Raw genomic sequence first — 15,523 nt, 5'->3', positions numbered from 1 at the left:
TGCCCCCACTGTCCTGGGGTCCAGCCATTCCTCCTGGGTGAGTGAAAGCAGCCCAGCAGCTCGCTGAGGCAGCAGCACCCCAAACCCGTGTGAGGCAGTGAAGAGAAAAGCACTGTCCACAGGTACACGTGGCAGATTTTCTTTTGTTGCTGCTTATTATGGGAAGTCAGGAAGTGGACTGTTCTCAGGGTATTTTTGACCATGCAGGCCTTCTCACTCAGCAGTAATCTAATCCCCACAGAGGCAGGGGGATCTTATATGCTGAGGTGCAGAGGGCAATTCTGCTGCCATTCTTCGTGTCAGCCTTTTTAACTCACTCAGCAGCTTGCCACAGACTGAAAAAAGTGAGCATAAAATGCCATGCCAATGGATGTGTAACATGGAATAAAAATGGAGAAAGGTAAATTGTGCTTCTGAAACTTAGTGAAGTGTCAGATGTTGATCAAGATAACTTTAGTCTTTGGCAGTGCTAGACAATTTAATTTCCCCACTCATACTTTGGCAAAAAAGTATGAGTGGGGAAATTAAAAAGCAAAATCTTTCTGTGTATAATGTCTGTTTTGCTTTGGAAGTATCGCAATGCATTAAAAAAAGCCCTCATTCTCAATTTAATGGAAACACATCTCACAGTGATTTTATATATTTCATAGTTGATTTTAAAAAATGCTCTCTCCCAGGAGCAAAGATTTCCCAGCTTATGAAAAGGCAACATCATTTTTTCCTTTGTTGCAAAGCTCATTTTTTGCTGTAATTGGATTATTAACACCTCTGACACTGACTGATATCAAAGGCAATGCTCTGGCACTGAACCGGCAGGTTGGTAGTTGAGCTCATGACAGGGCTGCAAAGTGCTTCTGACTTCAGGTTTCAGTTTCCCAGGGGAGGCCCATGCCAGGGTATTCCCTCTTTCCTCAGAAGTGTGGGGAGCAGCATCAGGAGTGTGCCTGGCTGGGTCAGGTGTCCAGCTTCAGTGTATTTCCTGGTGCCACAGGGGATGCAGTGTCACAGTTAAAATATATGGATATCTGCATGTGCTTGTAGTGAGATATCATAGAATATCCTGATCTGCAAGGGACCCGCAAGGATCATTGAATTTCAGCTGCTGGCCCTGCACAGGACAGCCCCAGGAGTCACACCATGTGCCTGAGTGCATTGTCCAAAAACTTCTTGAAATACTGGCAGGCTTGGTGCTGTGAAAAACCCATTCCTAATGTTTAACCCAAAACCCGTTTCTAATGTTCAACCCAAAACCCATTTCTAATGTTCAACTTAAACCTCTCGTGACACAGCTTCGTGCTGTTCCCTCATGTGTGTCAAAGACTTTGTGAAACCCTTTTTGAAAGAAATGCATGTGTGTGTGTGTGTGTGGAGTCCATGTACATTCATATGGATATCCATATTTCAGCCTAAACTTGGTTTCTGTTAGGTGTTTGAACAGTCACTGAATGGGACAGTGAGGCTATTCCATGTGGGTTGTGCATCTGAAGCATGCTGAGATAAGGAAACACGTTATTCCCAACACTTTCAGGATCCTTCTGTACAGTAAAGTCAAAATATTTTAGGAGAAGTTGCTGAGGGAGGCTGGGAAGCTCCAGGATTCAGGAGTATTTACTTGGCAAGAGTTGCACCCTGTGGTAGAAAGAAACACTTACAGGCTCTTTTAAAGAAATAACCTTAAATGTGAAGACCCCTAAATGCATCTGCAGTTTATTGAACAGATGATTTCCAGGCCATATTTAACTGAAGAAGGAACTACTTACATCACATCCACATCAGATCCAAAGGAGTTCAAATCTGGGGACCAAGGTCAAACATAAGCTCGTAGGCACATTCATAACTGGAACATGCCGGGCATTGCTTGATGGTTATGGCTACCCATGCTTGAGTCATGACCACTATGACCTTTGTCAAATTAGAGCTTGGGGTGCTGGCTTAGTGAAATAAAATAATGGAATTAGGTGGCTTTGTTTGTATAGTGAGCTTTAATCTAACAGGACTGTGTTTTCATTCCAGCACAGACATGTCCCACTGCCCAGGAGGCTTGGATCAGAGGTGTTATAGCACGTGTATATTAAAGTCTGTAATTGAAAGGATTCATTGCTTCCCTCCTTGCCTGTGTCTGAAGGAAGAAATCCCTGTCCAGATGTGACAGCTGCATGGGAGGAAGGGACACTTGGCCATGGCAAGCTCAGTATGCTGAGTGCTTTACAGGCAAACAGACATCGTCACTACCATGAGGAAAACTAAACACTGTGTGATCCAATAAGAAGTCTTTGACAGTAGGAAGTGAAAATGAATAATGCAGTTGCTGAGGTACCAATTTAGCAGGCTTGGGAGAGCCACAGTCTCTGATCTGCTGAGGCCAGGTTGCATTGTAGATAAAATAGGTAGTGCCCCTTCATGGTTTTTTCAATTACATTTTGACAAGTTTCGTCATGGCTTTCCATCAGGAAACTACCATTCTCTTTGCATAGAGAAACAGTAATCCTTGAGACTCCTTGTTCCTGGAGTCTCAAGCCATCTGGGTGAGCTGGTATGACTGATCCATCAGAAAAGGCAGCCTGACTTAGTCACTGTCCTCTTGCACTAGAAATGTCATAATAGACATGGCAAATGATTAGGCATCTGGTCAGAGGTTAAAATGCAGACCTTTAAAGTAGGAAGAGAGTAAGATTATAAAAGGTGCTGTACCTTTGAAAGGAGTTTTTGCTGCTGTAAAACTGCCAGTGGTCTTCTCTGGCCAAGAAATGAGGAGAGTGTTCTGGGAACAGCAGAGTAAGAGGGAGGATGGGGAAGAAATGGACAAGTGAGGTGACTTCTCAACATCTCTGTTGCTGTCAATGTACAATGCAAATGTGCTGTATCTGTGTACTGAATCTGGCTGGCAAAGGGGCTGCAGCACTCCTGCACAGGACAAGCCCTCAAACCACAGGCTGCATTCCTGGTGTCTGAATACCCCGTTGATTGATTTAAATGAGGCAGCTGCAGGATTCTTGGTGGGGTAGGAGCCTCTGTGCCAGCACAGAATGCTGAATGGAAATGAGAATGTGGTGCATCTTCCTTCTCTGTTCCTCTTCCCACTGCTTCCCACCACACAGTGCCACTGTTTCCTTGCCCTTGGGTGCTGGTCAGCCATTGTGGCACACACTAACACTCTGCAGGAGAAGATCCCTCTCCGGTGTGGAGAGGCTTACCAAGCTCAGTGATGTCACAGCCAGTGAGTGCCAGGGCCACCTAAAGGCTGGGAGGTGGCTGGAAAGGCAGGCATGGCCACGGGGAACAAAATTTCCTGCTTGCAGTGGTGGGAGCACCAAGGGCATTCATTTTTTATGTGGAGTTGGGTGCATAAATGGGTGCTACTCTGCCAAGCTCCCCAAGACCTGGATTGCTGATGGCTCCATGTTATGGAAGAATCCTTGATCCATTGGGAACCATCACAGGTGCCTATTCAGGCTGTTCTCTCCTGCCTCACAGAGAGCTGAGTAGGTCAGACCTAGGACTGAGTGATTGGAATTTTGATGCTTGACTTAAGAGGGTCTCATGGCTCATTTGAAACTAAGCCTGAGCTAGTTAGTCCCTGAAGACAGCAGTTCAGAAATAACCTGTGGGAAAGGACGAGGAAAGCTCATCTCTCCCATTCTGTGCTCTCGCCCAGCACACGCCATGAGGTGTCTTGGCTGGCTCCAGCCCAGCCCTGCCTTTTCTGCCCAAGGGTCAGGGATAAAGGATTTTCTAAATGCTTTTTCCTGAGTTATTTTGGCTCTGCCAAAAGGCTTGTTGTCTTGTGTTCATCTACTGTCATTGTTCCCCTGGATTAAAAACCCGAGCAGGTTCTCCCTGCACCTGCTGGCACTGTTTGGGTTAATTCCAGGTACTCAGTCAGCTCCGGCAGCAAGGGCAGAGCCTGCAGAGCCACCACCTCTTTCTTCTTATCCCTGGGGGAGACACAAAGTGAGACAGCCCCTGGCCTTTTCTTCACCTCTGTCCTACCTTTCAGCAATGCTTTATTCACAATGGAAAAAAATAATACCACATTTGGTATTATTTATTATCCAGAGATAAGAGCAATGGAATGAGCACAGAAGTCTCTTATTAAACAACCATCAGTCTTATGCTATAATTGGTATATATATATATATATATATATATATATATATATATATATATATATCTATATATATATATACCATTATATATATTAAATATAATTATTTCCTTCTTACACTTAACAGCTCTGTTCTGATTTTTCCTCCTCTGGATGAGGAAGGCTGTTGCTCTCTTGCTATCTTTATGATTTTTAACTTGGCTTCTGCAATGAAATAAAAAACCAGTCCTCACTTCAAAAATATGTGGTCATGTTTCTTAAATGAAACAGTGTGATGCTGAGAGTACCAAGACTGTAACTCAAGTTGCTGATCACAAACTGCCAAAGTGATTTTTCTTTCAGGATATTGCCTTTCACTGAACCTGAAGATTGACTTACAATTTGTTGGGCCGTGGATATCTGTTACATTTAGGAAGAGTGATTAGCAAACACTGGCAAGGCATTCTCCTAAGTAATATGGCGCTATTACTCACTGCTGAATTTAGATGAAAAGATAAATGTTACACGTCACAAGCCTAGCTCTATGCAGGTTTTGCTTCTGTTGTTTATTACATATTTCTAAAGTAGCAGATAGAATTCTGGTGTTTTTGAAGCTGTACTTAAGAACCAATAAATCAAAGATCCTTAATAAGGAGCTACTTCTGTTCAGAGCAGCATAGCCAGACCTTAAGCTAGGAGTGCAAGAGAAAACCTTTAAAACACTGCAAGATAAGAAGTGCTTTTGTAGAAATTGTCCCCTTCAACTGACAACTGAAACTATATTTGTTTTGTCATAAAAAATAATAATTTGAAAAATTGAAAGTGTTATTCTTTTAAATGGATTTTATACTGCTTTGGCTATTGCTGTCCTCGTCCTGGGAAGCAGCTGACTTTAAGGAGCTGTGCTACAAGGCTCAAGATAGTCATGCCGGCAGTACTGCTCTCAGGAAGATGCGTTTTGTCACCAAGAACTAAAGCAATTACCAGCTGGTCCTGAATTCTCCCATCAGTCAAGCAGCAGAGAAATGTTTTTCTAGTCAGACCACACACAAACCAGGGACATGGCTTTCTGCAGAAGAGTGGCCACTCTAAGAGGATGCTCTTACACAAGTCTTTCTGCTTGTAAAGGTGTGTCGGGTAGTAGCCCAACCTTTAGAAGAGAGCCCATAGCAGTTTGGTGTTCAAAAGAAGGGCTTAAAATTATGGAATAGCTTGAATGTGCATGGGGAAGCTGAAAAGAGTTGGTAGAAGCAACCTTATCCTCATTAGCAACATCTTAAATCACTGCGTGAATGTCCTTTCTCATGTTTCCTGCACAGATGCTGGAGATAATTCTGAGTCTATAAAACTTTGCTGGATATAGCTCGGTTTGCAGGCTCTCATTCCAGTTTTGAGGAGTAAGTACATTCTTGTCCGGTCTTCATAGTGATATAGTTTGGAAAAAACAACATGCCAAAGCAGTTCTCTTCCATGTGGTCCTCCTTCAGCATAGATGGCTGCAATATCTGTGCCCACCAAGTGAGTCACACACTCACACCTTTCAGTTTACAAACATTTTGGAATGTCGTGGGGATGGGAGAAGGGTGTCTGCCTACCTATGCTATTTCTTCTCTTTAAATGAGCATTTGCCCTTTAACCTTGCAAAGAAGGACAGTTTAACTCAGAGGGCACTCAACTGTGGAACTTGTTGGCTCATAAGGGGTTGGAACAACTTCTTGCCATGTAAGTCTCAGTCTAGTGAGGTACCAAGGATATGGAAAGGTGTCAAATAATGCCACCTCATGCTCAAACACAGTTGTGGTTGTCATTCAGCAATGAGCTTGCATATATTTTTCAATTTAATGTTATTGGGTTTAATGGGATTTGGAGTGTCCCCAATGTTTGTGCTACAGCTGTGCAATCATCTGACTTGGAGCTTCAACCAGAGGCTGCACAAAAGCAAACTGTGCAAACCTGCTTTCACCCTTGCACCCAGCACCTGTGACATTCTCCTCACAGACCTCACTAAAATGAAGACTGCACCTCTTGGCTGGTGTTGAAAAGCAGGTTAGTCAAATGTCTGCTAGGAATGGCTCAGGTGTACTTTCTTCTGCCTTGGACTGGAAGAATGGCCTCCCACAAGCAATTGCAACCCACTTTTCTGAAATTTCTAGGAAATTATACTACGTGATGGTTAGATAATTAGATGGGTGACAGCTACAGCTACTAACTAGTAGCCAAAATTAAAACCAATATTAATTATTCAGATTTTTCTGTAGCTGTTAAACCTTTCTAACTTTACTTAGGCATCACTTCCAAGAGGAGGAGACTGGGGGAAAGAGAATGTTTTCTTGTTGGATAGAGAATGCTTTTCAGCTTACAGATTAGAGGACATGACATACTTTCTATCCCATTTTACCTGTCACTTCTCTCAAGTGTTGACAAAGACAGAAAAAAAGTCTAGATCATAAAAGGCAGTCGTAAACCCCTTGGGCAGCCAAGTCCAATGCCAGTCTTGTGAACTCCCACCCTAAGCTGTTGTTTGTCTCTGGCTAAATCTGCCCTGTAGCTCTGTTTCCATAGTAAAATTTCCATCTCATCAGATGCTGGCTGTAGATGCAATTAGTCAAATCAAAATGTTTTTGTCAAAAAAAAAAAAAAATCTCTGGTGAATTTCCCAGTGACACTTTCCCACTTCTTTCACCTTGCAAAGGCAAGACTTAATTTTAAGTCTACTTCTTGCCTCCTGTCATACTTTGCTTCTGAATCCCTAGCTGGCAACCTTGTCTAGGTGACAAGGGATTCTCAAGCCAGTTTTGCATCGGGGTGCAGTTACAGCAAGAGGGACTCTGAAAAACTGCCTTAAAAATAATCATTGCCCTGTAAGCTGGATTGCCATTTGGCATGGTAAGAGAAGGATGGAACAGAGACAATTGCACCCACAAATTACCTGGTTGTCACTTTCAGTTCCCAAATGTTGTTATTTTTCCAGTGAGATAGCTTTATTTTGGGGAGTCAGGCTTATATCTTATCTCAAAATTTAGTACTTTGGCTCCTTCTTTAATTAGCAGAGATCAGTTTAATGCAGTCAAGGGAGCCTGAAGGAGGAATCGGATGCCCTACCAGAACAGATGGGCTTCAGCTCTTTAATGCTGGCTCCTCCTGCCATTTGATACTCCAGGGCAGATGAGACATCTGCACAGGGCTGGTAGATGTGATGTAAGATGGAGAAAGCCCACGTTCTTTTTGGAGAAGCAGCTGGGTGCCAAGTGGGATACTCCACAACACCTAAAATAGCACATTAGACATTTGCTTTTAGGCTACTGAATCCTGGGTTTAGAGAGTTTAATTATTTTAAATTCATCAGTTATACAGAATAGATCTCCATGGACTGGAGTGAACTGAACTCCCACATTAATGCCTGAGTTTAGATGTTCTCACCTGGTACTGAGTCCCTTCTCCCAGCAGGATTAAGTGGCCTAAATATGGTGTCTAGAACAAGTTAGTCTTTCCTTAGTGAATTTGCAGATGACACTAAGTTGGGAGTGTGTGTCAATCTGTTGAAAGGCAGGAGGGCTCTGCAGAGAGACCTGGAACGGTTGGATGGATGGGCAGAGTTCAGTAGGATGAAGTTTAAGAAGTCCAAGTGCCAAGTCCTGCATTTTGGCCACAATAACCCCCTGCAGGGTTATAGGCTGGGGTTGATGTGGCTGCACAGTGCCCAGGCAGAAAGGGACCTGGGGGTGCTGATGACAGCCAGCTGGACATGAGCCAGCAGTGTGCCCTGGTGACCAAGAAGGCCAATGTTATCCTGGCCTGTGTGGAACAGTGTGGCCAGCAGGAGCAGGGAGGTCATCCTTCCCCTGTACTTGGCACTGATGAGGGCACACCTTGAGTGCTATGTCCAGTTCTGGGCCCTCAGTTTGGGAAGGACCTTGAGACCCTTGAGGACGTCCAGAGGAGGGCCATGAGGCTGGTGAGGGGCTTGGAGCACAAAGCCTGTGAGGAGCGACTGAGGGAGCTGGGGGTGTTTGGCCTGAGAAAAGGAGACTCAGAGGTGACCTTATCACCTCTACAACCTCCTGAAAGGTGGCTGTAGCCAGGGGGGGTTGGTCTCGTTCACCAGGCAGCAATGGACAGAATGAGAAGACACAGTGTTAAGCTGCACCAAGGGAAAGATAGGTTGGATTTTAGGAAAAAGTTTTTTTATGGAAAGAGTGATAAAGTACTGGAATGGTCTGCCCAGGGAGGTGGTGGAGTCACCATTCCTGGATGTGTTTAAAAAAAGATTGGATGTGGCACCAGTGCCATGGTTTAGTTGAGGTGTTAGGGCTGGGTTGGACTCAATCTTGAATGTCTCTTCCAACCTAGTGATTCTGTGATTCTGTGCAACGAAACCTCCCTGCCAAGGTGATTTCTGTGCTCTCACATTGTCCCCAGTGCCTGTGTGACATTGCAGAATCAGGTCAGTGAGGACTGAAAAACCCCATCACAGGTGCCTTTGCAATAGATACCTCTGCAAGTACACGGCAGGAGGACCAACAGCTGGGAGAGAACCACGTCATATTGGTAATACCAATACATCAGCAATGAGCAGGCACCTCATGCTGCTCACTGTCTCCTAAAACACATGCAGGGGGAAGCACTTAATCAGCAGAGGAGCTTTACTGTTTAGCTCACATGGCATTACCGCTAGCAATATTCTTTAGAAGAGCTGCATTGCAGAAGTGATAATTAAAACTAAAGTAAGACTGTAATTCTTCTAACTGAGTTTCATAACTCGTGCATGGAGAACTGCCTAGGAAAGCATTTACTGCATAACATCCATAATAACTATTTACATTTGAAACAGCTGGAGAGAGCTCCCTGTGATCTTAGCAGTACATTTCAGTACATACAGTGTTTGACCAGAAAGAGAAACAACATAAAAATATCCACAGAACGGCACAGTTGTTGTGAGTAATAATACATGAGTAATAATTTCCCCAAAGAGAGGCTTCATGCAGAGCAGTGACAGTAGAGCAGGTCACGAACACTCAGACAGGTGTGAGCATCACTCCCTCCCACCCAAGGACACAGGAGCAGAAAGGCAGAGCGCCTGCCAGTGACAGCAAACATGCAGGCAGGAAGGCTGGAGCTCTGGGATGGAGGAGAGGATGAGCAAAGGACACAAAATTGGAACACCAGATGTAGCTGTCCAAGACTGCTACTGCTGTAACACTGGATTAGCCTGTGCTATGTGACACAGTATTGTTACTCATGGCATACATTTCTCTTGATAATTTCCTGCACTGCACAGCTACCCCTCCTCTGAGCATCTGTCTGTGCTGCAGTGCTGCAATTGCAGTCCTTAAAGAGCTTTTAAAACAATTGTGGTTTTGACCAATTGGCATGAAAATGAAGGCCTGGAACCATGTCCTGGGAGGGAAGGGGGCCAACAAAACATTTGTGGGGCCTGTCACTGGTGTGAAATGCATAAAGTAACCCCTCATCTTTTTGGTGGTGCTGGCAGGGAATCATTTGAACCTTGATGTAACAGCTATCCCAAAATATCTTTTCTGAATAGCCTTACAAAAGCTGCCAGGCAAATCTTTCATAGCTTTAAGTATTACTGGTACTTGCTAGATAACGTAATTCTGCTTTTTCTGGGTCATTCCTAACATACTACAGGCAAGCTGCATGACTTCAGAGGCACAACAAAAGGTTTGCCAAGGCTGACTTCTTCCCTGGCACCGAGTTCCCGGGCCTTCTGGCCTCTCACCTTCACAAAACACACCAATAAAGTAGGTGAAGCTGAGGAAATAAGCTAAGATTCAGCTGTCCCTCTGATAAAATAAAAAAAGCCAAGTCTCTCCCTTCAAACATCAGACTTTAATTTATGTCTCTAAGAAGTGCGCTTTAGTGAGCTAGGAAGGACTTAATGATCACTTCTGACTGAACATGTGTGTTGAATATCCACATGGCAATCCTTTTAAACTTCTACAGAGCCAAATCAGCATCCTATTCCTGCCTACGCAATGGAGAGCAAACACACAGCAGGATACAGCAGATAAGGTTACACGGAATTTATAGTCCATTTATAGATTCAGCAAGCAGTTAAAAAGATGTGATGATAGACATTGGAGATCATTTGATTTTTTAAAAATAAATATTATTAGTGACTCAGGATTAAATTCTGCAGTTCTTGCTTGGACAAATCTGCTGAGCTTTCAGATGTGGCACACCACAGCACACAGATGTTGATTAAATCTGAGTGAAACTGGAGGTCTCAAAACTATCCCTTTTGCACCCAAACTAATTCTATACGTGCAAAAAAGGAGAGGCAAGAAAAAACTTTTAAAAAACTACAATGTCAAATATACAAGAGCCCTTTTAAAGATAAACTTGATAAAAAATATGAAAATTATTTTTGAAGTCCAAAGCAAAAAAGCCCACTGTCTCTAATGACACAGAAATTTACCTTATGGCAGCCATCTGACACTTCCACTATGGTTTCAATTATGTCATCAAGAGTCTGAGGACTAATTCAGGCACAGAGCTGCTTTGATTTGCATTAGATTTTTTGATTTGCACACACAATAGTTACGGAAACATGCTCTGTATTTATATTGTGCATCTGTATAGTGAAGCTCATACAAGTGCAGGTTTGTTAAAAAACGCAGGGATTAATGGTGGGGTTGGCAGTGCTGGGTTAACAGTTGGACTGTGTCTTAGAGTTCCTTTCCAGCCTTAATGATTCCAGGATGCTAAGTCAATAGAGATGTTTCCATCTAATTTTTTTAAATACTTCTAGTATTAGTCTGCAAAGTCTGATTTCTGAATACTTTTCCCTGTTACAAAACAAATTGCTTCATTATAATATTGCTTGGGCTACTTATTAGTCATTCATTTGAAATTACTTTAAATACACCTTTATTTTCCTTCTAGAGAAACACCACATTTTTCACAAGTGGAAGAGAAGCAAGGGGTTTCTTCAGTGGAATACCATTAATCAGAACCTGCATTCTTGTTATTCAGCCATTTAATCAACCCTCACCTTGACACAATCCCCAGTGGCTTCAGGAGCTTTACCTGAATAAGAAATTGGACAATTTATTGCTTGGCAAATATTGTTACAAGAGGGGATAATTAGATATCCCACCAAAAAAAAAAAAAAAAACAACAAAAAAACCAAAAAAAACCAAAAAACCCTAAACAACAAAAGCAACAACAAAACAACAACAACAACAAAACCAGAAAAAAACCCCAAAATTCAACGAAATAAAAAAATCAAACAGCCCAACAAAAACAAAAAAGTAAGCCAAAGTCTGTAGCCCTGAGAGTGTTCATCCTTGACACAGCCAGCTTCAGCTGGTCCCTCATTTGTGTATATAGTAAGCAGCCCCAAACAGATCGAGTATGGGCAGCCCCTGCTGTTAAACTTCCAGTTCAGCATATTAAGACCATCACAGTCTTAGCTCTATAAAAAGCCACATGGAATTAGTTCAAGATCGTTCCTTGCCATTCGGAAAAAATAGCAGATGGCATTGAGTCCTCCTCCAAACAACTGGCTGAGAAATGGTAGAGGGACCACAGGAGGTAAGACAACACCCCATGGCAAGGCAGGGGGCTCCTCCGTGAAGAGCTTTGAGAGAGTTCAGAGGAAAGTTCAGCTTTACTGACTTCTCTCTGCAGGGAGCAGCAGCTCTCCAAACAGGTGGGATGAATAAGCAGATGAGAAAGAGGTGGCACCAAAGGGAAAAACCTGTCCCTATTTAAAACAGAGAAGAACTGAGATTAATGATGAAATTCAAACTAAAACAATATGGCAAACAGCTTCAGATTTTGCAAAATTAACTACAGAATGTTTGAATATATCCTTAAAACTCATTGCTGAAGGAAGCAGAAGTGTGTGACTTTATAATTAAACAGGAATTAATCCGTGTCAAAAAAAAAAAATCCATAGAGGAGTTATATTGCCTCTGCTGTCAAGATATGAAACTGAGGGCAAAGGATCTGATTTGCCCATGACTTCATGCAGTCAAATGCACTTTTCACATCCAGCAGTGCCTGAGGTTGTGCCTCTCTGTTCCTTCCCTGCCTTCTCTTTGCAGTGTCCCTTTGTGCAAGTGCATGGCATCTAAGTGGTGTCCATGGCCTCTAAAGTGCATGGCAAGTGCATGGCATCTAAATGGTCTTTACCGTGATAAGAGACACTTTGAGAAGCTGGGCAAATAACTCAACAAGGAAATTACTAGTTAAAAAACCCCAAACAACCTGTTAATTCTGGTATTACAATGTGTGCTTAAATAATACTCTAAGGATCTTCACATAAGAAAAGTGAAGGAAGGTCCCACTCAGCCCACAAAAAAATTTTGACTCACCTGTCCCCTTGTTTTTCTTGCAAGACAGGAAGACATCTTGTTTCAACAGACAACACAGATGGACACAGAAGGTACAGAACACACCTATCATCACATGAATGAGGCTCTTCAGGTTAATCCAGAGCAGCCTAAATTACAGAGGAAGGTTAGATTATGGAAATAAACACTCAGTTTAGAATCCCATTCCTCACCATCTTGGTTTTTGTGATAAATCCAAGTGATGCAGCACTGGTTTCCCCAACAGCTTTGCTAATGAGCTGCAGTGCTTGCACTGCCAGGGAAGGACAGAGCAGGCATTAAATGCACTGCACACAGCTGACAGCAGCCAGGAGCTGGTGACAAGGTGGGCACAGCCTGGTGGCCCACTTCTCAGCACAAATCTTGGAGCATTTCTTCACCCCTTCATGCTCCTGAACATAAAGATCCCCTACATGTCAGCACAATTTTATTACTTAGAAGCTCAGAATGGCTTGGGTTAGAAGGGACACAAAGAGCATCTAGTTCCAACCCCACTACCACGGGCAGGGACACCTTTCACTAGACCACATTGCTCAGAGCCCCATCCAGCCTGGCCTCCAGTGGTGGGGCATCCACAACTTCTCTGGGCAATTTGTTCCAGTTTTCTTACCTAGCAACACTCAGCTTTGCTCCCTTCTTTGAGATGTGTGCCATCTCATTGTACGTGCAAATAAGATTAAGCCTGATTAACATGAAATATTGAATCAACTAAAGAAAAAAAATAAAATTTTTGTCAAGTACTGAAACGGGCTGCCCAGTCAAGTGGTTGAGTCACCATCCCTGAGCCAGGCAAGCAGAAGAAGGCATCTACCAAGGAGAATGTATTTCTTATTCTAAAAATAATGAAAGCAGTGTGTTTGTTTTGAGGTTCATATTCAGTGTTATCCTACACCTTTTACTGCCCTTATTCAGGAAGGCCACCAGAATTAACTTCAAGTATTAGTGACCTTAAGCTGAGAATTCATTCCACAGCCATAATGAATTGGAAAAAAAAATGCCAAACACTGAAGATCATGCTTTGGGTTGGAAGGGATCTTTAAAGGTCATCCAGTGCAATCTCTCCTGCGATGAGCAGGGACATCTTGAACTAGATCAGGTTGCTAAGAGATCTGTCGAACCTGACCTTGAATGTTTCCACGGATGGGGATCGGTCTGTCCCCCAGCATGTATTGGCACCCAGGGTTGCCCCAACCCAGGTGCAACATCTTTCACTTGGTCTTGATAAATCTCAGGATATTCCCATGGGCTTACTCCTCAAGCTTGTCCATGTCCCTCTGGATGGCATCACATCCTTCAGGTGTGTCAACTACACCACTCAGCTTGGTGACATCTGCAAATGTGCTGAGGGTGCACTCGATCCTTTTGTCTATGTCATTAAGAAGATATTAAATAACACTGGTCCTAACACAGACCTCTGAGGGACTCCACCTGCCACCAATGTCCATTGAGCCATTGACCATTACCCTGTGGATGTGACCATCCAACTGATTCCTTAGCCACAGAACAGTTCACCCATCAAATCCATCTCTCTCCAATTCAGAAAAGGTTGTTTTTGAGAATCCTGTCAGAGACTGGATCCAGATAAATAACATCTGTAGCCCTTCCCTTGTCCACTGATGTAGTCACTCCATCATAGAAGGCCACTGGGTTGATCAGGCAGGACTTGCCCTTGGCAAAGCTGTGCTGCTGTTTCAAGTCACCTCCCTGTGTCCTCCAGGTGCCTCAGCAGAGCTTCTAGGACAATCTGCTCCATGATTTGCCCAGGCACAGAGGTGAGGCTGAGAGGTTGGTAGTTCCCAGGGTCCTCCTTTCGACCCTTTTAAAAGATGGGTACTATATTTCCCTTTTTCCAGTCACCTGGAACTTCATGTGACTTTTCAAGTATCATGGGGACTGGCTTGGCAACTGCATCAGCCAATTCCATCAGGACTCTGGGATGCATCTCCTGGGATCCCACAAACTCATGCACAATCAGATTTCTCATGTGATCACGAACCTGATCTTTGCCAACAGTGCATGAGTGAACTAGTGCATGAGGAAGAATTAGAGAGCTTGTTGCTCTCTAGTTCCTGTCTTGTGGTCCATTCACGTGACAGGTGTGGGAAGAAAAGCTGTCAGTGAAGACGGAGGCAGAAACATTGTTGAATACCTCAGCCTTCTCTTCAGCTGCTGTTACCACTATGTCAGCCTTGCTTGTCATGGATGGTATTTTCTTTGAACTTCCTTTTCTGGCTGAGATATCTGCAGGGGCCCTTCTCGTTCTGTGCATGCCTTAAAAAGCTGGGCTCCAGCTTTGCCTCGGCCTTCCTCATCTCATCCCTATACAGCTAGACTGTATCTGTACTCTTTCCAGGACACCTGCCCTTGCTTCCAATGCCCATGAACTTCCTTCTTGCCATTTAGTTTAACCAGCATGTCCCAACTCAGCCATGCCACTCTCTTGCCTTCTTTGCCTGATTTCCTGCTCCTGGAAGGTTCAATCTGTGGAAGGTGTCCCTAAATATCTACCAGGTCTGTACTGCTTCCTTGTCCCTGAGGGCACTTTCACAGAGGGTCCTATTTACTAACTCCTTGAAGAGCTGAAAGTTGTCTTGGCTGAAGTTTGCTTTCCTAAAATTGAGGGGCCTTACTTCACGGCTGATGTGACCCATATCTCTCAGGACTGCATATGATCATTGCTGCCTCCTATACTGACATCCCAAAATAGCCTGCTTCTGTGGGTGACTACCAGGTCTAATATCTCATCTCCTTTGGTAGGGCTGGCTATTACGTGGGTCAGGAAGTTATCCTGCACACATTCCAGGAGTCTCCTGGATAGCCTACAGCCATCATGCAACTTTCCCAGCAGATTTCTGGGCGGTTCAAGTCTCCCTGCAGGACAGGAGCCTGTGAGCACAATGCCTCCTGTAGCTGGAGCAAGAAGGCTTTATCAATAGGTTCCCCGTGGTCCAGGGCCTGTAGGCACCAACACCAAGTTTCTCTTTGCTGCCTTGGTCTCTGGTTCTTGTCCCAGACTTCTGACCTTCTCATGTCTGTTCTTGAGAGACAACTCTCCACACTCAATCCAGCTCTTGGCATA

Source organism: Onychostruthus taczanowskii, unplaced genomic scaffold (genome assembly GCF_017590055.1).
Source record: "Onychostruthus taczanowskii isolate IOZ18803 unplaced genomic scaffold, ASM1759005v1 scaffold77, whole genome shotgun sequence".
NCBI classification, from domain to species: Eukaryota; Metazoa; Chordata; class Aves; order Passeriformes; family Passeridae; genus Onychostruthus; species Onychostruthus taczanowskii.
Note: the sequence above shows the minus strand (reverse complement) of the source record.